The sequence below is a fragment of the Sus scrofa genome, chromosome 18, assembly GCF_054392235.1.
Source record: "Sus scrofa isolate SSC_HxYL_T2T_F1_AM1 chromosome 18, Sscrofa_HxYL_maternal_Yorkshire_Landrace_v2.0, whole genome shotgun sequence".
NCBI classification, from domain to species: domain Eukaryota; kingdom Metazoa; phylum Chordata; class Mammalia; order Artiodactyla; family Suidae; genus Sus; species Sus scrofa.
In genome coordinates this window covers 44,596,424-44,622,826 of record NC_139400.1, presented here as the reverse complement: position 1 = coordinate 44,622,826, position 26,403 = coordinate 44,596,424, and the positions used below count along the sequence as shown (strand labels likewise).

Here is a 26,403-nt window from a genome sequence, read left to right as displayed (position 1 = left end):
CAGAGCCACAGCAACGCGGGATCCGAGCCGCGTCTGCAACCTACACCACAGCTCACGGCAACGCCGGATCGTTAACCCGCTGAGCAAAGGCAGGGACCGAACCTGCAACCTCATGGTTCCTAGTCGGATTCATTAACCACTGCACCACGACGGGAACTCCAACACATTGTTTTTTTAGACATAATGCTACTGCACACTTAACAGACAGCAGTAGAGTGTACACATAACTTTTATATGCACTAGGAAACCAAAAATCACATGACTCATTTTACTGTCACATTTGCTTTATTGTGGTGGTCAGGACTGAACCTGCAATTTCTCCAAGGTATACCTGGATTTATTCACTTCCTTAATTTTACAGAGGTCACTTCCTCTCCACTGGCTCCTGACTCATTGCCACAGAATAAATTCTAAACCCTCGTGTTGGTGTAAAGGGCTCTTCATGAGTTGATCGCTGCATACTGTTCCTGGCTCATCTCTTAGCAGATTTCCCCCATCTGTCTCTGGAAGCCCAGTCCTCCAGGCGATTATCCTGACTGCATTTGCAGTCCAAATGTGCTTGTACTTCTGTTTCTGATTCTTTTTTTTGCATGTTCTTTCTGTTCTGGAAACTACCTTCGGTGTTCTGTCTTTAGGACACAATTTAAATGCTACTTCGTAAAGCCTGTTGAGACCTTAGAGAAATCTTAAGCTGTTCCTTCTACCTCTAACCACCAATGCTTTTAGAATGGGACACAGAAAGAACTATGGGGGATGAAACTGGAATGATAAAGAGGTGACAATTTTTCAGGGGCATCTGAAAAAAGGAATTAAGAGACAAGAACGTGCTAGAACAACAAGTGCAGGCTCCTGAGACCAGCAATGGCAGCAACAGGACTTTGTGAGAATATTGGAAAAGATCCTCTTGGGACCTGAATTTCTGCTGCTGCTGCTAGCTCTCTACGCACTGGCCAAAATTTATGATTATGCTGCCTCTAAAGGCATGTACAGTCTCATGTTCCCATTACATCTAATTTAGCTTTATTTGAACAGGAAGCACAGAAAAGGCTTCTATCAAGGAAAGAAAAAAATTGAGTATGCTGGCAGCATTTTTCACAATATATTCCTCAGAGACCTGGTCCCTTGAAATGTTCTCTGAGGAAAAATATTACACAGGACGGTAAGTATGGGAAATATTGCATACTGTCAACCTATACTCCTCTCTTGGTAATTCACACATTATATTTAACTACTGAAGAATTCACAAGCCTGCAGCAGAGTATCTTGCTTAATTGCATTTAACCTAGTGTTCCCAAATTATTAGCCATTTAAAATTACAGTCACTCCTTTGTTAATTTTTTGGCTCTTGCTAAATATCAATTAGCATTTTGTGAAAATGTACTGTGCAACATATAATCTTTAATGAATATTTAAAAATTTTTGTCAGAGTAAATTTTTATATCAGTATGAGTTTCCCCTTCGGGGCTACGTCTTGACAAATGCCATCCTGTAACACAACTTGTATCTCTTTGGTTATCATTATTCTCCAAGTTAGTTAAAGCCTATAGGCCTGAGTATATACAAGTAAATGCCCTAAGAGTATAATGCCTAAATGCCAATTAACCGCTAATTTTAAAGTTTGAGAAGTCTGGCCATAAATGATATACACTGAAATATTATTTTTATATGTACCACTCCATCTTTAAACTCACATTTTAAATCCTCAAATGAAATCAATGACCAACCTACTTTGCCACATTAAAAGAGAGCTTCATCATTTAATCTCCAGAGCAGCTTAAGATGGCAGAATGTCCTCTGTGGTCTCAGTGAGCCATTACACCTAGTAGAAATTTCTGGTTTCCTCCTCTCACCAGGCAATGTAGATCTAGTTTCAAGGACACCACCAACCCCTGGGAGTGAGTGGCCCTCACTTCTTCCTCCAGTCAGGCCCACTGCTGCCTTTCATCCTCCTGGTTTCCAAGAAGTCCGCTTCCAAGTGTAATTTTCTTATATGCTGAGTTCTTTATTTAACGAGATACACTTGAACTTAGGAATTGAGAGTGTAACTAATTATAACATTTTAAACTCTTCTTCATGAAAATTCCATTCTTTAGAATGATTTGACATTCTGAGTGGGTACTATCACCTAGAGAAGGAAGGAAATGTTGCTAGGATTGAATGTACAATATCATACCATACAAAGAGTAAGGTCTCAGTATCGGTGCACAGATAAGGACCTGAAAGCTCAAAGTGACACCTGCGAGCCTCCAGAAAAGAGTGAGAAACAGACCTGCTTTGTGTCACATGAGTATAAGCCCATAAGTTGTTGCTAGAGATTAAGGCCTGGAGGTGGAAGGTCTGGGGCTTGGGCCTGAGTAAAACACAAGTCAAGCTGAGATGACATGAGGTTTGTGGCAAATTATATCTGTTCTTCAGTTTCGTCTTCATACCATGTTATTTCTGCCTATCTCCCAGGGTCGTTCCAAGGAAAAACACTTGCTTATTTGGAGATGTCACAGCAGCAGGATAAAGAATTCCAAGATTCTACTACTCTCTCCCTTTCTATGTCTTTACTTTTAATTCTCTCTAAATTTTAGAGCTCCCTAAGATCTGTTTCTTTAACGTTTTGAAAGTATGCTCAGTTCCTTTGTCTTCTGAATCCACTGTGCATGCTAAATGTTAAATCCTCAGCTCTGGATTAATTCAGCTATTACATTTCTTCTGTCCTTAGCTAGGAATGTAGCCCTAAATGGAGAAAAATAATGTACATTCACACATTGGTGCAACTATAAATCCATGTCCTCTGGCTTCATATGGACTCCAACACTGTCCAATAATCTCTCTATTCCCTGGATAGGGAATTATCCACAAAGGTATTTCTAAATATGTCTACTCTTCTCAAATATTCAACATCTCCATTCCTCATTCTTGTCTCTTCCTTAACAGAAAAGTAGAAAGTTGATCCTACTCTTAGCAAACATGACCTGTGCTTTGAATCTCCTCACTGGCTGCTTCTTCAGTGACTTGAGCCTGAAGATTAACTCTTCTACTTTATAGTTTCGTTTTCTTCACTTTTAAAAATAGAATTTCTTTTTAAAAGACATTTTGGGCTCACAGCAAAACTGAGCAGAAAGCACAAAGTATAGATATATTTCCCATAGGCCCCCTGTCCCCACACCCAAACAGTCCTCTCCACTACCAACGTCCTGCACCACAGCGCTCCATTTGCTATCACTGAGGAATCAACACTGACACAATTATCACCCAAAGTCCACAGTTTACATTGAGGTTGACTCTTGTGCTTCACATTCTATGAGTCTAGACAAATGTATAATGATGTATATACACATGTCATCATTAAGAATAGTTTCACTGCCCTGAAGATCCTCTGTGTTGTGCTCATTCATCTCTCCCTCCCCCCAGCCCCTGCCAATCACCAATCTCTTTATTACATCGACAATTTTGTCTTTTTTCAGAATGCCACATATTTGGGATCTTACAATATGTGGCTTTTCTGGGTTGGCTTCTTTCAATTAGTGATATGCATTTGAGTTTCTTCAATGTCTTTCCATGGCTTAAAGCTCATTGCTTTTTAGGACAATCCTTTTAAGGTCACTATCTCCATCCATCCTAAGGAAGTGGATATTCATTTAAGTACTTTAAAAATCTCATCAATCTTTAACACACACCAACCAACATACAAAATATCCCTACAAAACTTTGTCCTTCAGAGGTCATCCTCTCTTAACAACGCAGCTTCTTGAGTTATTTAGTCACTTTTTTTTCTCTCCTTCAATTTACTTCCCATCCACTCACTGAAATCCAACCTCCACTTATACACATCCAGTTTCTTTCCAAGCTAAGATTACCTAATTAATCTTTTTTTCCTTTCACTTTCATTAAAAGAAAATCATGGTCTTCCCTCTAGTCGTCCTCTTTCTCCTTGAGCTACCTCCTCTTCCTCTTTGATCTTATTAAATAAGGCGACAGACAGACAGACAGACAGACAGACAGACACGTAGATAGATAGATTTTACTTTGCACATTCTCTTCAATCTTATCCATATTCACGCTTTTTATTACAAAGTAAACTACGGGTAAACATGGCTTTTCAGGGAGGATTTTATCTTTTTGCCACATGCCCCAGCCTACACTATGCATTATTCTAATAATCTGTTTATCCATTTTCTTCTCTGTACTCTAAGCTTGTTCTAACTATGTAAATAATTGGAATTCTCTATTTTTTGAGAGAATCAATTAATGGATATATCCTATGAGATACTCAATGCAAAAGTGCTTTGAAAATAAGTGACCATAAAAGTGAAGTATTGTTTACATGTAATAAGAGTACCAACAATAACAATTATGCATAATTTTATTTCATTCAGCTGACAATTGCCTACTCTTTATAAGATACTATATTATGAAGAAAGAATAAGTAAAATGGATAAGAAATAACTACTGCCCTCAAGCAACTTACATTAAAAATAATTATATCTAATTACCTAAAGTAGCTTTTTGAAATGAATGCATTTTATTTGTGTGCCTTAAAAAATAAAGGCCTAGAAATAATATATTTAATGCTATTTATATTACTTTATTCTCTTTCCTTAATGTTTATGAAATGTTGGGACTCATAAAGTACTTTTGCATAAGCATTACATAGAATTCTTTAATCGTTAAGAGGCATGTTCTGTTTGGTTACTTGATTTTTTTTAAATTTCCTAAATGGCAATGGACTAAAATGAACATTACACAGTACTACATCTATTCATTTATTCATTATTCCATTTATCTAACATTTATGAATATAAGTACTATGTAAATATACTGTGCGGAGAGGTGGGTATAAAATTTTAATTCAACAGTAAACCAGAAACTGGAAGATTTCATAGTCATTTATTGTGAAAGTGGCCATAAGATAGGAAGTTGTACCAAAACCTCCTAGGAGACTGGAGACACGATGTTGGAGAGAGGAAAAGAAAGGAAACATGAAAGTTCTTTCTACCAGCAACACTGGGGAAGGCTGGGTTGTTTGTACCTCAGTAAAAAGAAGAAGACAGAATCCAATGTGTACTCTGTGCATTCTTGAAAAGTTGGGAAGAAAATTCCAGAGGTTTACTAGATGTCTCCAAGACTTAATGCAGCTCTCAGATAAAAATTAATTCCCTTATCCTAATTATGACATGTCTGTCAGCACCTTGGTAGCAGCAGAAATCAGTAAATGCGGCAGAGTCTCGGGAAACCCGGGAGATTCAACATACAAGTGTCCTTCAAGGAATGGCTTCATCTTTATCTTACGATGGTCTAAAAGTAAATATTTGGATCTGATGAGCCAATGAAGGCATATTAAGTCAACTGTAGAAAGAATATTCTAGATCTAAAATCCATTAAAAAAGGACAATTTAACATACCGCAGTTATAAAGGTAAAACCTGTCTAATATATGGCACAAATGAAACATTCCACAGAAGAAAATCATGGACTTTGAGAACAGACTTGTGGTTGCCAAGGAGAAGGGGGAGGGAGTGGGATGGATTGGGAATTTGGGGTTAATAGATGCAAAGTACTGCCTTTGGAATGGATAAGCAATGAGATCCTGCTGTATAGCACTGGGAACTATGTCTGGTTATTTATGATGGAGTGAGAAAAAAGAATGTATACACAAATATGTAACTAGGTCACTTTGTTGTGCACTAGAAAATTTACAGAAAACTGTAAACCAGCTATAATGGAAAAAATAAAAATCATTATAAATGAAAAACCTGTCAGTAAATTTTGAACAATTTACATCACTGGAAGAATTGACCCTGACTCATCAGATTAGGATACTAACAAAATAGATTCTATGGAAGCAGAGTAAATTTTTCATCTTCAAAATGTCCTAGTTTTTCTTATCAGGCTATTAAAATGGTTATCAACATGTTATATATAAAATGAAAAATCTAAAAGTTTTTGTATATTAGGTAGCTTTTTTTTTTTTTGGCTTGTCAGGTCCACACCTGCAGCATATGGAAGTTCCCAGGTTAGGGGTCCAATCAGAGCTGCAGCTGCTGGCCTGGACCACAGCAACAGAAACATGGGATCTGAGCTGCATCTGCAACCTATACCACAGCTTATGGCAACACCTGATCCTTAACTCGCTGAGAGAGGCCAGGGGTTGAACCTTCACCCTTGTGGACTCTAGTCAGGTTCATAACCCTTTGAGCCACAACAGGAACTCCTTAGGTAGCTGTTTTATTCTGACTATTTAAATACATGAGAAGTCATTTCTTAATTGTGGTTGGTTAAGGATACATTTCTTTGCCTTATGCCTGATTTGGTTGCATGTATTCAAAACTAGACATTTCTCCAAAGAGGACGTACAGGTGGCCGGAAAAAAAAAAAGATGCTAAACATTGCTAATTAGAGAAATGCAAATCAAAACTACTATATACCACCTTATACCAGCCAGAATGAGCATCAACAAAAAGTCTGCAAACAATAAATGCTGGAAAGGGTACAGCAAAAAGGGATCCCTTTTATACTGTTGATGGCAATGTAAACTGGTACAACCACTATGGAAGACTGTATTGAGGTTCCTCAAAAAACTAAAAATAGAACTACCATATGATCCAGCAATCTCACTTCTGGGCATCTATCTGGAGAAAACACATAATTTGAAAAGATACATGCACCCCAATGTTCATTGCAGCACTATTTACAATAGCCATGACATGGAAACAACTTAAATGTCCATTGACATAGAAATGGATAAAGAAGATGTGATACATATGTGCAATGGAATATTACTCAGCCATAAAAATGAAATAATGCCATTTTCAGCAACATGGATGGACCTAGAAATTATATTAATGAATTAAGTCAGACAGTGAAAGACAAACGTCACATCACTTACATACGGAATCTAAAAAAGGATACAAATGAACTTATTTGCAAAAAAGTGAGATTTAATGACTTTGAAAAAAAACTTATGGTTATCAAAATGGGTAGGTTGGGGGGGGGACGAAGGACTGGGGATTTGGGATTGGCATATGCACAATGAAGTATATGGAATGATTGGCCAACTGGGACCTGCTGCATAGCACAGAGAACTCTACTCAATATTCTGTGATTATCTATGTAGGAAAAGAATCTGAAAGAGAATGGATGTGTGTACATTTATAAGTGAATCATGTTGCTGTTCTGCAGAGATTATCACAATATTGTAAATCAGCTATACTTCAATAAAACTTTTAAAAATGAAAAAAATAGTTGTTTTTTAACAGATCATTTTTGTTAAGGAAAACAGGGCAGAGAAACCAATAATAATGAAAAATTAGAGATTGGATGTAAAGTAACTCCTATGATGCCCACAATATTGGCAACAAGTATGGTATTATTTTCATTATTTTAAAACATGGTATTGATCTGTGTGTAGAAAATAGAAATATTTTTGTTATTTTATTGCAGTAAAATTACTTATAGTGAGGTATGCAAATCTCAAATGTAGATTGCTGACAAATGCCTATACCTGTGTAACTAACATCTCAATTAACATATAGAACATTTTTTCACTCTAGAAGTTCCTTTATGACCCTTTTCAGGTAGTCTCCCTAACCTACCCCATCATAGGCAATCACTGTGTTGATTGATAGCCTCATTGGTTAACTAAGAAATACTTTTTTTTTTTTTTTTTTTTTTGCTTTTTAGGGCTGCACCTGTGCCATATGGAGGTTTGCAGGCTAGGGAATGAAGTGGAGTTGCAGCTGCTGGCCTATGCTACAGCCACAGCAACAAAGGATCCAAGCCATGTCTGTGACTTATACCACAGCTCACGGGCAAAACCTGATCCTGAATTCACTGAGCAAGGTCAGGGATTGAATCCACATCCTCATGGAAAATAGCTGGGTTCATTACCACTGAGCCACAACGGGGACCCCAGAAAATCTTTTTAAAATGTGTCTCATAGTTGAGCAGAAAATAAAGTGAATACCTTTTTGTAAAATGCTACCCAGAGTTCCCCTAAATTGAACGACAAAGATATTTCAGATAGGAGAAACACCTGACAATGGATTAGAGGATGGAAGAAATACTTTATTTTCCACTGAATTCAATAAAAAATACCTGCCAATTAAATATCAAATCAAGATTGGTTCTTTCAAAGTGATATGATTGATATTATGCAATTAGTCAGTAGTAGCCATCTGAAGTTATTACCATGAAAACCCTGGAAAAGGGGCCTCCCTATGGGAATTACAGTCATTTAGGACTTCAACAGCTACCAAAGGGAGATGTCAAAGCCAGGAGGAAGTAGAGCATGTAATACTCTTCATCTCCCTTTCCCCCTGCCCTCTGATATCCTATGGTGCTGTTTCCATTGGCCAAATCACATGGCAAATCCGTCACTAAGGTGGTCCAAATGATGCAGACAGGGGTCAGCTCTCTGGACCCAGAGCAGGGCAGAAAAAGGTAGAGGCAGATCTATGGCTGATCTGTGGTGCCAAATTGAATATAATCAGCATAAGGAGAAAGAATTTTCTTTGTTAAATTTAGAGGAAAAATACAAATCATTGGTATAATTATGAGTATTTTTTATATAATGCTGCTTTGCTTTATTTTAGTTAAAAAGTATGTGTGATATTTGGAACTGTGTCAGCACATTGAAGTAGGCATATGTGATACTCAAATATGAGATGCACTGTTTTCAATTTACTAAATATTTATTATTTGACTACTATGTACAAAGTCTGCTCTGGGATGATTGGATATACTTTCTCTATAATCAAGGGCAGAATAAGAAATAGGCTTAAAGCGCAAGATGAAGAATTTATCATTAGTATTAGTAAGACCATGACATGGTATTAAATATTTACCTGTCTGAGCCAACCTAGATTAGCACAAGCTGCAGACAGAGCTGTGAAATCAGTTTTTTTTTTCATACCTAGGTGTCATAATTTTTTTTTTTTTTTTGCTAGTGGAAGAATAATGTTCATCTACAAATACAAAGGCTAGAATTAATAATTCTTGTTCACAGGTCCAAAGAAATTTAATCTACTCATAACGCCAATTTATGTGAACAAATGTCATGGAAATAAATTGCTTTAGAATTTTTTTCCTGTAAATACAAGCAAATAAATAGCAATCAGCATCAGTAATGCATGCTTCTACATGTTAGTATAGAATCACTCAATGGGATTTGTTTATGAGCGTCAATGTTGAAATGACATTCAATGGTGGAGGCAATTTCCTGAAAAATATTTAAATATTATGCTCTTGTTTATTATATTTTACCATATGTGACTGTACTACAAATAAAATGGACTATATTTTTTTCACTCAAGGCATTTGAGAAACATCCTACAAGAAACAGTTATTAGTTTCCCAGGGCCGCTATAACAAAGTACAGCAAACTGAGTGGTTGCCAAGACTACACAAAGTTCTATTCTTACAGTTCTGGAGGCTAAAAGTCCCAAATCAAGGTGTCTTTGTGGTCATCCTCCCTCTGAAACCTGTAGGGGAATCCTTCCTTGCCTGTTTCCAGCTTCTGGTGGTTTCCAAGTAATCTTTGGTATCCCTCGGTTTGTAGCTACATAATTCCAGTCTCTGCCTTTGTTATCATCACATGGCATCCTCTCTGTGGGTCTCTCTCTTCACATAAGGAAAGCAGTCATACTTGATTAAAGGCCCACCCTAGTCCAGTATGAGCTCATCTTAACTAATTACATCTACATCCTGAGGTACTTAAAGGTAGAATTCGACATAGCTTTTGGGGGGACAACCTATAACAAAGAATAAGCAATAACCTTTTAAGTGCACATCTAGAAATGGGAGCTAAGGCTATTCTTGTAAAATTATTATCATACTATTTTTAAAACACAAAAAACACACATTTCTGATATTTACTTAAATATCGTTGGGTTGTGTTTAATTGATTCAGAGTCAGTTGAAACGTAAATAAATTAAATAATAAGTATTTTTAAATGTGTTCAGTAACAAGAGATACTTTAATTTTCTACTATCATCCATCCTATTGACAAATTGTTTTGGTGTCCGAAGTACTTTATTTAGAGTTTTGGGAAGATTCATCAGAGGATAAATTAGTGTGGGATAATACTATAGAAAGGTTAGTGTTGGAGTACTGCTATAATTCAGGGAGAAGAGGGCCTAATTTAGCCTTAAATGAAGAGAAATGGAAAGAAGGCAATGTGGTGTGTTGAGGGACAGTTTGGCGTTGATATCTACTGGGCCTATTAAAAGATTGTGCATTAATTAAGGACCTTCTTTGAAATTACCAAGTCTACTCCTGATACAAAAGCAAAAAAAGAACTTGATTATAAGGTAGGTAATTCAAAGAATCTCTGAGAAGTATGGATGGGGAGATGAGACTTGAAACCTTGGGAAGACCCTTTTTAGGCGATGGGAAATCTAAAAGGCTGGGTGGAAAGCATGCCCAACAGGTTTAAGGGGCAGCAAGGAAGCCAGAGTGGGTGGAACACAGTACGGTAAGAGAGACCTGCTGTTGAAAGATATTGGAGGAATAAAGACAGGCCATATCATATGGGGTCTTATAGAGCACTGTAAGGACTCAACCCCAGTGAAGCCACATCCCTGAACAGATGTGGATGCTACTGCTGCCATGCTTGAAATGAAACCAGTCTCTGAGACAATGAGGATAACAGAGCTCTTCCACAACTACTTCTGAAAGCTCAACTCCTTTGCTACTCTTACCAGAATGCATATAATACGCAGACATATACACATAATGGAATATTACTCTGTCATAAAAAAGAAAAAGATAATGCCATTTGTAGCAGCAAGGATGGACTTAGAGATTATCCTGTTAAGTGAAGTGAGTCAGAAAGAGAAGGACAAATACTATAAGGTATCACTTATATGTGGAATCTAAAATACGACATAAATGAACTTCCATGAAACAGAAACAGACCCCTCGTGGTTGCCAAGAAGGGGAGAAATGAATGGGGAATTGGGACTTTGGGATCAGCAGATGCAACCTATTACATATACAATGAATATACATCAAGGACTTACTGTATAGTATAGGGAACTATATTCAATATTCTGTAATAAATCATAATGAAAAAGAATATATCTAATCTATATATCTGAACCACTGTTGTGCAGCAGAAACTAACATTGTAAATCAACTATACTTCAATAAAATAAATTTTTAAAAATATACAAACTTCGATAGAAATTTACCTATATATAAAATCTGTATCAACCTAAAATTTATGGTGTCTGATATGAATATTCACTAAGCCTTTTACTGTCTACATATTAAAGCAATGGTAAAAGTCCTTATATATTAACCCATTTAGTCATATCGACAATGTGATGATTAATTGCTGTTCTTGTTCCCGTATTTAGTAAGAGAGCTACAAGAATCAGGTGAATGCTTAATATTCTGCAACATGGACATCGACACTGTCATGGGTTAACTGTTCGTTACTTGACTGAGATCTGTGGCTACTGTGTTTTCCCAGTCATATTTGAATTAAAGAATACAGGGCTTCTGATCTTCTGATTGCACAAACATACATATATGTTTACTTTTTCATAAATAAGATAGCAAATATTGTATATACTACCATTTTCATGTCCCTCAATTTGTGATTGTCGACTAAAATTTGCTTAATCATGCTCTCTTGGTAGGCAACTGGTGTTTTCCCCCAATTTATCCAGTTTCAAACAATGTTTCATGAACAGCTCAGTTAAAGCAAATGTTGGAACAACTGGATATCAGTATGTGTGATGGTGGTGGGGTGGAGGGAAGGAAAAAAGAATGTCGGTTCTCCAAGTCCATGAATCTGACCTACTACGGGTATTAACTTATAGCTATAAGATGAGTTAGTTCTGGAGAACCTCATACATAGCAAAGTGATGATAATTAACGATATTTATTATATACTTGAAAGTTGCTGAGAAAGTAGAACTTAAATGTTCTTAGCACAAAAAAGAAACGCCAAGTATGTGACATAATAGGGGTGTTAGCTAATGCTACCGTGGTAATCATATGTCAACATATTGTACACCTTAAACTTAAGCCCTGTTATATGTCAATTGCATCTCGGTAAAACCAGTGAGAGAGAACAACCCCATCTAAACATTACAACTTATATGCTATTAACTCAAAATAGAGTATAGGTCTAAATATAAACCAAATTGTAAAAATTTTAGAAGAATATACAGGAGAAACCTGAGGTAGACAAAGACTTCTTAGACATGACAAGAAAAGTGTGATCCATACTTTAAAAAAAAATCCCATTGTGCACATATATATATGCAGCCATCAAAAATAATGAAATACTGACATTTGTAGCAGCATGTATGGACCCTGAGAAAATCATATTAAGTGAAGTAAGTCAGACAGAGAAAGACAAATATCACATGATAGCACTTACATGTGAAATCTTAAAAAGATGATACAAATGAACTTATTTACAAAATAGAAAAAGACTTAACAGACATAGAAAACGAACTTATAGTTACCAAAGGAGAAAGTGGGGGAGGGATAAATCAGGAGTATGACACTAAAAAATACACACTATTATATATAAAATAGATAAACAATAAGGTTCTATGTACAGCCCAGGGAACTATAGTTAATACTTTGTAATAACCTATAGTGGAAAATAATCTGAAAAAAATATACATATACATATGTATAAAGTAGAATCACTTTTCTGCTTTGCTGTACCCCTGAAACCAACACAACGTTGTAAATTAACTATAGTTGAACAATAAAATTAATGATACATTGGACTTCATTAAAATTAAAATTTTGCTCTACAAAACACATTGCTAAAGAAGTAAAAACATAAGCTATAGATAAGACAAAACATGTGCACTCTGTATATCTTACAAAGGACTGCTATCCAGAATAAATATATGTGTATATTTAAAAACTCTCAAACCTCAATGATGAGAAAGCAAACAGTCCAAATAATAAATAGGCAAAGGATTTGAGCAGATATTTTAAAAACAAGAACATGTAGATCAAAATAAACACACAAAAATAAGTTTAACATCATTAACCATTAGGAAAATTCAGATGAGAACCATAATAAGGTATTGCTATGTATTTACTAGAATGGAAAAATTAAAACAGAAATTAAAAATGGCTAAAATTCTTATAATGCCAGGTCCTGGTAAGCATGTAGAACAACTGCCACTCTCACACACTTAGTGGTGAAAATTTAAAAAGTTTCCCATCTTATTTGCTATTCACTATCCTGGCTTAACAGGCTATCCTGAAAGAGGTCCCAAATTCCTAAGTGTTGAAGATATTACCATTCTGATTACTCCAGAAGCCTACTTCTTAAACATAAAGTTGTTTTTAAATTACAAAAAATTATTGTTTTGGAAGTTAACAGTGAATATTTATGTGTGATTTAGATAGATAATAATTATGATTTTGAAGAATTTCTCTTGAACCTTAATAAGTACACAGCAGCTCGAGGGAGATGTAAAAATGTGCATGGACACCAGACCGAGTCATCCTTCCCCAATTCCTCATTTCTGATGCTAAGAAAAAGAGCATAAATGGAAAATCAGAGTATTATTCAGAGTAGAATAGTAATGGCTCTAGTGAAAGGAAGGGAAGTGATTGATTTGGTGGCTTAATTCTCTAAGCACCGTATCACCTGGGGCAACAAAGGTAAAACTGGACTGATTATTTTTGCCACTTTTAACTCAACAGATTATTGGGGAGGCCTCTAAAAAATGCTGCCCAAGTGATGATAGGGATTTCCAGCCTGTGGACCGTATACACGAATATTTGTATTCTAGCCATTTCCTTTCTATTCTGTGTTCATTTATAAATCTCTTAGAAAGATGTAAAGAGACAGTCTCCTTAGTGAACACTTAAAAAAATCAAAGAAACCAATGTAAAGCAAATACCACTAGCTTTTTATTAAGTTTCTGAAAATAAAAGGAACATGAAAGCTTTATAGCCTCTTCATCAAGCTACAAAGAAACATATTGAACTCGAGGCATGATAGTGACTTGGAAAGAAAACGTTTAGGGTGATTTCAAAAGAATTAAGTAGGGGAAATGCAAAATGTGAAAATGCTAGTTTCCTCTTTTCAAAATATTTCCCCATAGTTCAGAGGAAATGGTTAGTAAACAATCTTCATCATCAATGTTTAGAGGGAGTTCTGAGTTGTTTTCTTCGTTGTTTGTTTGTCTTTGTCTTTTTGGGGCGGCACTGGTGGCATATGGAAGTTCCCAGACTAGTTCTATGGCTAGAATCAGAGCTATAGGCAGTGGCCTATGCACACCACAGCCACAGCAACGCGGGATCTGAGCCACATCTGTGACCGACACCATAGCTCAGGGCAATGCCGGATCCTTAACCCACTGAGCAAGGCCAGGGATCAAACCCGCATCCTTGTGGATACTAGTCAGGTTCGTTAACCACTGAGCCAGGATGGGAATGCCAGTTCTGAGTTTTATAATCAAGTCCACTGTGTTTACAAGTCACTGTGATGGACTCTTTTCCAATAACATAGATATTCAAGAGGAGGCATTTTTATCTAGGGGAAAAAAATTTGATGAGTACTTGGAACATTAGAATCACAGAAATTCTGATATTTAATTAGTTTGTAAATCCAAGCCAATATAAGAATGTATCACATAGACATCAATTAATTTTAAGAAAGATGCATCAGTAGTCACTGGTCATTGAAAGTTAACATTAAATACAATGTGAGTAATCAATGCATGCAGTAATCTGCTTTTGGAACAGGAATTTATATTGCCAGCTAAGGAACTTCTGGTGCTGAAATAATACATCCCTTAGAGCCATTTTCTTCCATGGTTAGATGACTAGAACTCTGAACAAAATACAAACGCCACTTCTCAAGGATTCCGAACAGTGAACTATAGAAGGAAGACTGGTGGGAGGAACTGCAACTTGAGAAGAATAACCTGTAACTAGGTTGAGCTTTTTTTTTTTTTCTTTTCTCTTTTACTCCTAGCCTCATCTGACGGTGTCCCAGAGCAAGGATGGGAAAGAAAAATTCTAAAGCAATCACTGTCTCTTTGGCCAGAGAGGATCATCAATTTTTTCTTGTTTTCTTCTTCCGGCCCTGCCTCAAAGAAAGCCCAGGCTGTAGATCCGCAATGTGGTAGGAGTAGCAGGACAAGAGGCACTGAGGACTAGAGGCACTGAGGAAAGGGACTAGGATGTTCAAAGGCGCAGTGTTCAGGGACCTTGCTTTTTTCCCCCTCTTTTTCTGTCACTGATTTGCCCCTGAAAGACCACTCATGCACAAATAAGCAACAGAGCACGTGGCTAAGACTCTGAGAAAAGCTCCGTTTTTCTATCCGAGAAAGGTACAAGGTGTTGCTAGAAGCAGGTGAGCATGTGAGAATCCTATTGAGAAGAGAGCTGGAGAAGAAGATCCCTGGCTGTGGATGAAGTGACATAAGTTCCAGATTCACCCCTGCAATACGCACACGTGGTATAGACCCAAAGCATCATATCAGAGGCTGTGAGACTTTAATTCCAATATACACTGAAATCCTAGCTTCATACTCACACTTAAGAAGTGAATGTATGAGACAGACCCAAAGTGGCAGAGCAAAGGCTTTGAAATTGAACTTATACTGAAAACACTGCTTGAAGAAGCTGAGACAGAAGCTACAGTCAGAATCTAGATGTATTGATGGCTAAAACAAAACACTATGTACTTTCTCCGAAGATTTTAGCAGAACTCAGAGTACCATGAAATAATGTACCAAATGGCTACAGTAAAATCTAAATTATTCAATATATGGAGGACCAGGAAAATATGAGTAATTCTTAAGGGAAAAGATAATCAACAAATAAAAATTGCAAGATGACTTAAATGTAGGAATTATCAGATTTTAAAGCAACCATTATAACCATGCTCCATGAAGTAATGCTAAACTCCCTTGAAATTACTGAAAAATTCGTATTGGTATTTGAAATTGTAAAAATGATAGAAGTGAAAAGGTAAAATAAATGAAAAATTTAAAAAATCCCTGAACAGTAGAATGGAGAAGAGACAATAATAGAATGGAGACGACAAAGGAAAGATTCAAAGAACCTGAAGACAGATAAAGAGAAATAAATTATCCATTTGTAGAAAAATGAAGAGAAAATATTTAACAAAACAAAACTCAGTGACCTATGAGATGATAACAAATTTGGAAAGTTTGGATCTGAAATAACTGCTTACACTTGGTATTCTCAAGTAATGAGAGACCAGATTAGGAAAAAAAATCATAAAGATGAGTTAAGAAGTTTTGAATTTTTCTGTATTAAACTGAGCTCAGAGTTCAACATCCATTCATGATCAAGACCCTCGCCAAAGTGGGTATAGAGGGAACATTCCTGAACATAATCAAAGCCATTTATGTTAAACCCACAGCAAATATAATACTCAATGGGGAAAAACTCAAAGCCTTCTCACTCAAATCTGGAACAAGACAGGGATGCCCACTCTCATCACTGCTCTTCAACATAGTTTTGGAAGTCCTAGCCACAGCAATTAGACAAACAAAAGAAATAAAAGGCATCCATATAGGAAGAGAAGAGATAAAACTGTCACTGTATGCAGATGACATGATACTATACATAGAAAACCCTAAGGACTCAACCCCAAAACTCCTTGAACTGATTAATAAATTCAGCAAAGTGGCAGGATATAAGATTAACATTCAGAAGTCAGTTGCATTTCTGTATACCAGCAATGAAATATTAGAAAAGGCATACAAAAATACGATACCTTTTAAAATTGTACCTCACAAAATCAAATGCCTCGGAATACACCTGACCAAGGAGGTAAAGGACCTATATGCCGAGAACTATAAAACTTTAATCAAAGAAATCAAAGAAGATGTAAAGAAATGGAAAGATATTCCATGTTCCTGGATTGGAAAAATCAATATTGTAAAAATGGCCATACTACCCAAAGCAATCTATAGATTCAATGCAATCCCTATCAAATTACCCATGACATTTTTCACAGAACTAGAACAAACAATCCAAACATTTATATGGAACCACAAAAGACCCAGAATCGCCAAAGCAATCCTGAGAAACAAAAACCAAGCAGGAGGCATAACTCTCCCAGACTTCAAGAAATACTACAAAGCCACAGTCATCAAAACAGTGTGGTACTGGTACCAAAACAGACAGACAGACCAATGGAACAGAATAGAGAATCCGGAAATAAACCCTGACACCTATGGTCAATTCATCTTTGACAAGGGAGGCAAGGACATAAATTGGGAAAAAGAAAGTCTATTCAGCAAGCACTGCTGGGAAACCTGGACAGCTGCATGCAAAGCAATGAAACGAGAACACACCCTCACACCATGCACAAAAATAAACTCAAAATGGCTGAAAGACTTAAATATACGACAGGACACCATCAAACTCCCGGAAGAAAACATAGGCAAAACACTCTCTGACATCAACATCATGAATATTTCCTCAGGTCAGTCTCCCAAAGCAATAGAAATTAGAGCAAAAATAAACCCATGGGACCTCATCAAACTGAAAAGCTTTTGCACAGCAAAGGAAACCAAAAAGAAAACAAAAAGACAACTTACAGAATGGGAGAAAACAGTTTCAAATGATGCAACTGACAAGGGCTTAATCTCTAGAATATATAAGCAACTTATACAACCCAACAGCAAAAAAACCAATCAATGGAAAAATGGGCAAAAGACCTGAATAGATATTTCTCCAAATAAGATATACAGATGGCCAGCAAAACACATGAAAAAATGCTCAACATTGCTGATTATAAGAGAAATGCAAATCAAAACTACCACGAGATACCACCTCACCCCAGTCAGAATGGCCATCATTAATAAGTCCACAAATAACAAGTGCTGGAGGGGCTGTGGAGAAAAGGGAACCCTCCTGCACTGTTGGTGGGAATGTAAACTGGTACAGCCACTGTGGAGATCAGTTTGGAGATACCTTAGAAATCTATACATAGAACTTCCATATGACCCTGCAATCCCACTCTTGGGCATATATCCGGACAAAACTCTACTTAAAAGAGACACGTGCACCTGCATGTTCATTGCAGCACTATTCACAATAGCCAGGACATGGAAACAACCCAAATGTCCATGGACAGATGATTGGATTCAGAAGAGGTGGTATATATACACAATGGAATACTACTCAGCCATAAAAAAGAATGACATAATGCCATTTGCAGCAACATGGATGGAACTAGAGACTCTCATACTGAGTGAAATGAGTCAGAAAGACAAAGACAAATACCATATGATATCACTTATAACTGGAATCTAATATCCAGCACAAATGAACATCTCCTCAGAAAAGAAAATCAAGGACTTGGAGAATAGACTTGTGGCTGCCTGATGTGAGGGGGAGGGAGTGGGAGGGTCGGGAGCTTGGGTTTATCAGACACAGCTTAGAACAGATTTACAAGGAGATCCTGCTGAATAGCATTGAGAATTTTGTCTAGATACTCATGTTGCAACAGAAGAAAGGGGGGGGGGGAATGTAATTGTAATGTATACATGTAAGGATAACCTGACCCCCTTGCTGTACAGTGGGAAAATAAAAATAAATAAATAAATAAATAAACTGAGCTCAGGCTGGGAAGAAAATAATGGCTCTTTAAAGATCATAATCACAAACTTGTCCTCACAAACAACTGGGTGTCTAAATTTATACTACTTATATTATTAAGGAAACCTAGAGCTGGTAAATGATAATAGAAACCGATCTCTTGAAGTAAATTTCCTGTGCTACCCAGCAGGAAAAAAATTAAACATTATATTGAGAAACTTATCTTCAGTTAATGCATTATGATACTGCGATATATATAGGTCCACTAAGCTTTAGTAAGCAATCAAAAATTACAAAGATATATGAAGAAATATTATGAAGATTTTCAGCATAAATTAGAGAGCAACATAGATGACAAGGCAGAAAATAAAGGAAGCATCAGATTTTAAAAGCATACAAGGTCCCAAGCTTGAATCCAGCAAATGAATCTATATCACATTGCAGTGACCCCACAGAACACTAAAGAGAAAGCAAAGATCTTAAGAGAAATCAGAAAAAAAATCAGAATGCCATGACAAAGGGTGTTCTTAGACTGAGGACAGAATTTCGACAAAACAGAGTAGTTTAAAAGAGCTGAGAAAAATAACTGAAACTGCATGATTTTCTATCAAGGTAAAATACTATTCAAGGAATATGTAGAAATACAGGCATTTACAAATAATCAAAATTCAGAGAGATTATTGCTAACATTACCTGACTGAAGGACCTTCCACAGATTTCTCTGAAGAAGCGGGACATTCTAAGCAACATGTAATATTGCTAAGTGATAATCAGGATAAATTACTAGATTAGAGACATTATGTATCACTGCCAAATCGGAAAGAGAAAACAAAACAGAACAAAAAACAGTCTGCCAACCAAAAAGGGTGAAAAATGACAAATAAAAAAAAATTCAGAGTAAATAAAAATTACAAAGATAAGCTATAGAAACAAATCAAAACATGGTGTTCACGATAAAATTGAAGTTACCTGTTAAGTGACAGAGGTTGTTAGAATATATTGATGAACAAGAGCTTCCATGGATGTGTTGTTTATGGATACACATATAAAATACAATGGTAAATACAAGCTGAATGTATGGAAAAATTATATATCAGGTATATAATAGCCAAAATTAACTTGTGTAATTCTAGTAATATCAAACACAAATTTTAGTCACCTTAGATATTAATAAACAAACAAGGACAGACAAGGAATTAAAGCATGGAATATATCCATACAGGGGAATGCTATATGGCAGGGGAAACAGCTAGATATTGGATAAGAATATGTTTTTAAGGAATATACGTTTGACATTATTTACATATATGTGCATGTGTATAAAACGTCAAATCTAATGTGATAAAATGGGAGGCATAGTTGTTTGAATAATTTACCTTGCTGATGGTAAATAAATATTACCCACGTAACTGCTGTATTCTCTGTGTCTTCTTGAATAACTATAGTAGATCAGAACAACTAACTAATAAAAAAAGAAAAAGAAAAGCATAGATTCTATAATAATAGGAGTTTCTCTGGCTTGTTTAAGTCTTTTTCAGGGAATGATAATATTATCTGGCTTTCTTTGTATGGTGAAAGAATAAATCATTAGAGTCATTATATGATTGATTTGGCAACAGCATTTTTTTTCTTCAGCTCCAACTGACTGAACCTTGTCTAATTTGTAAATCCCAGGATGTGTTGTTATCCTTTTCAAGAAGTCACATTATTTATTTTCTACAGACATTAATTTCATGTCATTTTTTCTCTAGGTAATTAGAGTATTTTCAAGTCCAACTCATTATTCATTTGGGAGTTTATAAATCCTTCTGTAGCTTGAACTGCCTTTCTAGATTTCATCCTACTTTCAAGGGTCATTATTCTCCCTTCTACCATGATTCTCAGAATGTGTAGTTGAAAGAGCATAAATCTTTCTCATACTGCAAGTTCCAAGACTATCTGCACAATCATAAGAAGAATGTTTCTGATAATACAGGAAATTCAAAATAGTACATACTATACAGGTGTGTGTATGCATATACACACACGTATATAAATGCATACACATATGTACACAAGATACATACATGCATATATGTACACATATAATATCATATATATTTTGATATTATATATGCATATGTAAACAATTATATATGTTTGATTATGTTATGTATGTCTATGTATTCTGTGTGTATGTGTATAAATCTTGACTAGATTTAGTTTAGTATTGTTTCATTTTAGTTTTTATATTCACCATGGTGGGATGATATTATAGGCTGGATTTGAAGCCCCCAAAAATACATATTTTTTTTCTCTCTAACCTTCCTCCTTTAGCTTATTACCCTTCATAAATTTTTATTCTGATACCAGGCCAATCTCCAGGTTCCTGGCGGCAAATGCGTGCACAGGAGCCCTGATGAATGAATAAAAGAACCTCATCATCCTCACTAATTATTTCAATGAGAGTAAATGACCCAGGCTAGCTTCATCAGAGTCTTTGCTGTGATTTATCAGTTATATATCAGAATGGACAACCTCTCTAACCAAAATATTTACGTTACTGTGACATAGAAATGAGACCACTGATAATCATCTGAACTGCTAAGGGAAGGAAGACTATTGTCTAAGAGAGAGATCAAGAGACAGAATATGGTCCATTTGAGACTGGGACCCAGCAATCAAACAGAGACCAATAAACCTGGAGATACAGAGCCTGGACAATGCCATGTGGTCCAGATTTGTCTAAACCCAGCTATGCCCTAGGAATTCTCAACCACATGAGTAATTTTTTAGGACTGGGTTTCTCTCACTTGCCATTAAAGGGTTCAGAATGATACTGGTTATGATATTAAAATTTCTTAATTTTAACTGAAATGCATAATATATGTACAGAAACAAACATCATAAGTATTCAAAAACAATTTTGGTTTTCATAAGGTCAACTCTCCCAGTAACCAGTACCCAGATCAAGAAACAGAATAGTCTTAGCATCCCCCAACACCCACCTTGTGCCCCTTCTAGTTGTTGCCCTTTCTAGGAGTAACTACAATGTATTTTCACTTTTTCAACATCTTATCAACATTTTCAAACATACAGAAATTTTGAGAAACTTTTATGGTGGACACTTACATAACCACCACATAGATTCCACAAATAAAATTTTACCATAGCTACTTTGTCACATATCTAGGCATCTTTTCATCTCTCTATCCTTTTTTTAATCCATCTTACCTTTTTGATGCATTCAAGGTAAGCTGCTGACATCACTATACTTCCTTCAAGCTCTTCATCACGCAGAGCCTTAAGTTGAATCCACATTTTCTTTTAGGAAAAGCCTATATAAAATGGAAGGTACAGTTTATCCTAGGCAATCCTTGAACTCTCTCAGAAGCAAATATGTTTAGGTTTTGTTTTGTTTTGTTTCACAGTATTTTATGGCATTGTCTAAAACTGAAAATAAAAAGTCAGAGGGTAATACATCTGCTATGTTTTTGGCTAGATCATCTAAGCACTTAATGGCACCTTTTCAAATAACAATCACACTGTCTCTTTTCCTCTTTGAATAACCCAGGACATGTCAAAATACTTATATTAATTATTAACCGTATATAATTATATTAGGTGTTGACTTAGTTGACCTGGACCTTCCATTTTTAGGTATTGTTCTCTATAGAAACGTCTTCTCTGATGATTAATATCAAAGCCACAGCAGAGACCCTTAGTGATCAGTCTTCATTCTATCCACGGCTCTACTTGCTATTGAGATCAACTCACTGCAAAAATGACTAGTAAAGCAATGGGCCTTTTTTTTTTTTTTGCTATTAATACAGTCTGTGGACCTTGGTATGAAATTTGGAAAGGAGTTGCAAAAATCAAGATTCCACACATTAAATCAGCCTTTTATTTATTGATTTAATAATCAAGTTCAAATTATTTTAAATATTTATTCTCACCTAAGATTTTTCCTCACTTCAAATTTCTAATAGGTGCAATATAACAGAAATGTTTTGATAACAAGGTGCATTGATAAATGCAGCATGTTTTTGAATGAGAAAATAACCTATTTCACTTATACCATCAGTAATAAGAAGTAAGATGTTAAATGCTAGAACCTTTATTTACTTCCTCTGTTTTGATGTTATTCTTGGTGAGGACACCACTGAAAGTTAGGGATGGTATACTTTAATTCTCTAATATACCCAGCAAGTTTTTTAAGAGCATAGAATATGGGTACCACTTCCCAATGTTACTGTATCACTGACTATACTCAATGAAATCTACTGCACCTTAAAATCTATGTTCTGTGTAGGTTGCTTTGCCTTGCCAGTTTCTCATTCTACTCCCACTGCACTTTCCTTCTCTATCCAAGGTGATTACTTGAGTCTTTAACTTTGATCCTCTTCAGGTCCAGTGATGCTGGTTTGTTATGTACTGCAGGATATGATCATTTGTTTATGCTTCTATTCTTATTTTGACAACATGCAGTCCTTAATGGTACTTAACAGGACTGTGTTAAGTGCTTAAACATTTAAGGTCTAAAGTGATATTTCTACCCTCACGCCATGCATGAAAATAAACTCAAAATGGCTGAAAGACTCAAACCTAAGACAAGACACCATCAAACTCCCGGAAGAGAACATAGGAAAAACACTTTCTGACATCAACCTTATGAATATTTTCTCAGGTCAGTCTCCCAAAGCAACAGAAGTAAGAGCAAAAATAAACCAATGGGACCTAATCAAACTGACACGCTTTTGCACAGCAAAGGAAACCAAAAAGACAACAAAAAGACAACTAACAGAATGGGAGAAAATAGTTTCAAATGATGCAACTGACAAGGGCTTAATCTCTAGAACACACAAGCAACTCATACAACTCAACAGCAAAAAAGCCAACAATCCAATCGAAAAATGGGCAAAAGACCTGAATAGACATTTCTCCAAGGAAGATATACAAATGGCCAACAAGCACATGAAAAAATGCTCAACATTGCTGATTATTAGAGAAATGCAAATCAAAACGACCATGAGATACCACCTCACACCAGTCAGAATGGCCATCATTAATAAGTCCACAAAAAAACAAATGCTGGAGAGGGTGTAGAGAAAAGGGAACCCTCCTGCGCCTTTGCTGGGAATGTAAGCTGGTACAACCATTGTGGAAAACAGTATGGAGGCACCTTAGAAATCTATGCATAGAATTACCATATGACCCAGCAATCCCACTCTTGGGCATATATCCAGACAAAACTTTCCTTAAAAAAGACACATGCACCTGCATGTTCATTGCAGCTCTATTCACAATAGCCAAGACATGGAATCAACCCAAGTGTCCACTGACAGATGATTGGATTAGGAGGAAGCAGGATATATATACACAATGGAACACTACCCAGCCATAAAAAAGAATGAAATAGTGTCATATGCAGCAACATGGATGGAACTAGAGACTCTCATCCTGAGTGAAGTAAGTCAGAAAGAGAAAGACAAATACCATATGATATCCCTTATATCTGGAATCTAATATAAGGCACAAATGAACCTTTTCTTTCACAGAAAAGAAAATCATGGACTTGCAGAATAGACTTGTGGTTGCCAAGGGGGAGGGAGTGAGGAGGAGGGATTGGGAGCTTGGGGTTAACAGATGCAAACTATTGCTTTTGGAACGGACTAGCAATGAGATCCTGCTGCATAGCACTGAGAACGATGTCTAGATACCTACCAGGCAGCATGACAATGGGAGAAAAAATTATGTATACATGTGTGTGTAACTGGGTCCCCATGCTGTACAGTGGAAAAAAAAAGTGTTAGGGGAAATAACAATAAAAAATAAATTAAAAAAAAAGATGCAGCAGTCAAAAAAGGGAGGCAGTGGATCTTCAAAGTACAAGAAGAGAATCAGAGTCACGTGTGGGCAATGATTTGCAATTACTGTCCGCTTTCTGATACTATGCTTATTCATTTTATTTTTATTCATAATTTGGATTTTATGTAACTTTCCTACTGGGAGAAATGGCCTACCCAAAAGACATGAGTTTGCAGGAGCCATTTTGGCAATAGATGTCCATTGCAAAATAGTTAATTCACATTCTAGTTTTATATGTCAGTGTCCCCAGCTTAGAAACTGTGAATTTATCCTAGATATATGGGGCCCTTTGGAGTAGGCTAGCAGCCTATTGAGCTCTCTGGGCCTGAAATACTGAGATTAGTATACACTCAGGGGTTTTTAACACTCAAAAATTTATGGAAAATACTTTCCATAGGCCAGATTCACAAAATATTCACATACACATTAAGTGTAATGTCTTGAATGGAGAGTTACCTCAACTGAGAAATAAAATTGTAGTGTCTCTATAAATATCCTCAAGGAAGCATTTTTGAACCATTCTATACCTGAGTTATTTTTAAAGTGTTAGGCATAGTTCACTTATCCCATGAATACCATTTAACATTATTTGAATTAACACTCACCCTTTCAGATTTTGTAGCTACCAGCATTTAACTACCTTGCTGATTGGTTAATTCATCTTCCACTAATGTTTTCAGCATGCAGACCTGACAGACTATTACCCAACTTGTAAATGGATTATTTGGTCTTTTAAAGTCAGAAGTGATTTGACATAGCATGACCTATAACTAAATAAACAATTTGAAAGCCATATGCCAACTCACTACGCTATTCTGTTGATTTTTAGTTAATGCATAGAGACATGTAAAAGGATTTTTTTTAAAGTAGTCACTTTTACCACACTAAGGAATGATGTAGTATGAATATTTAGAAAATATTTTAGAGTAAAGAACCATGGATTGAATCACTGCCAGCCCCTATCTATCACTGTACATCTACCTTGGTTTCCTACACTGAACACATGCTCTGAGAATGTGACATAATGTTTATAAAATATCTATAGACTTGTGCTAGGCAAGTGGAAGGGGAAAGGAGTGGGGTGGTTGGGGATCTGGGGTTAATAGATACAAACTATTGCCTTTGGAATGGATTAGCAATGAGATCCTGCTGTGCAGCACTGGGAACTATGTCTAGTCACTTATGATGGAGCCTGATAATGTGCAAAAACAGAATGTGTACATGTATGTGTAACTGGGTCACCATGCTGCACAGTAGAAAAAAAAAATTGGGGAAATAACTATTAAAAAATATTGGCAAAAAAATACCTATACAGTGATTAGCAAAAAGAAAGGGCCTCAGGAGTTCCCGTCGTGGCGCAGTGGTTAACGAATCCGACTAGGAACCATGAGGTTGCGGGTTCGATCCCTGCCCTTGCTCAGTGGGTTAACGATCCGGCGTTGCCGTGAGCTGTGGTGTAGGTTGCAGACGCGGCTCGGATCCCGCGTTGCTGTGGCTCTGGGGTAGGCCGGTGGCTACAGCTCCGATTCAACCCCTAGCCTGGGAACCTCCATATGCCGCGGGAGCGGCCCAAGAAATAGCAACAACAACAACAACAACAACAAAAAAGACAAAAGACAAAAAGAAAAAAAAAAAAAAAAAAGAAAGGGCCTCAGCAAATACATAATGAGAAATTGTAATAAAATTATGATTGTGAATAATTATCATTGTCATTTTTCAGGAACTGCAGCTTCTGAAATATTCTTTCAGAAAAAGTACAATTTATTTGTTATTTGGGGGCAGATCCAGGTTTTATAGAACTTGAATCTTACACAGTTATGTGTTTTACTTTTTTAAAAAAATGAAAATCATAAAAAAACAAAATCAGGTGCAGGACTTTAGAAGACCTGAGGAGCCCTGAAGCTTTAGCTTTAGTAACTTCGCAGTAAATAAAATTCTAACGAAAGCAGATGAGGGTTTATAATCTGGAAAATCTTTACCATAACAGTA

The 26,403-nt window shown here is 36.3% G+C and overlaps 1 long non-coding RNA gene across 1 annotated transcript in view; it reads right to left on the bottom strand.

Annotated features, from left to right (window-relative positions):
• Positions 1-266: 266 nt before the first annotated feature.
• Positions 267-26,403, bottom strand: part of LOC106506814 (uncharacterized) — a 208,978-nt gene continuing 182,841 nt past the window's right edge. The window contains exons 6-7 of the long non-coding RNA XR_014834253.1: positions 21,781-21,884; positions 267-2,724 (exon numbers count right to left, since the gene is read on the bottom strand). This is a non-coding gene — a long non-coding RNA (uncharacterized LOC106506814). The remainder of the gene's footprint in view (positions 2,725-21,780; positions 21,885-26,403) is intronic.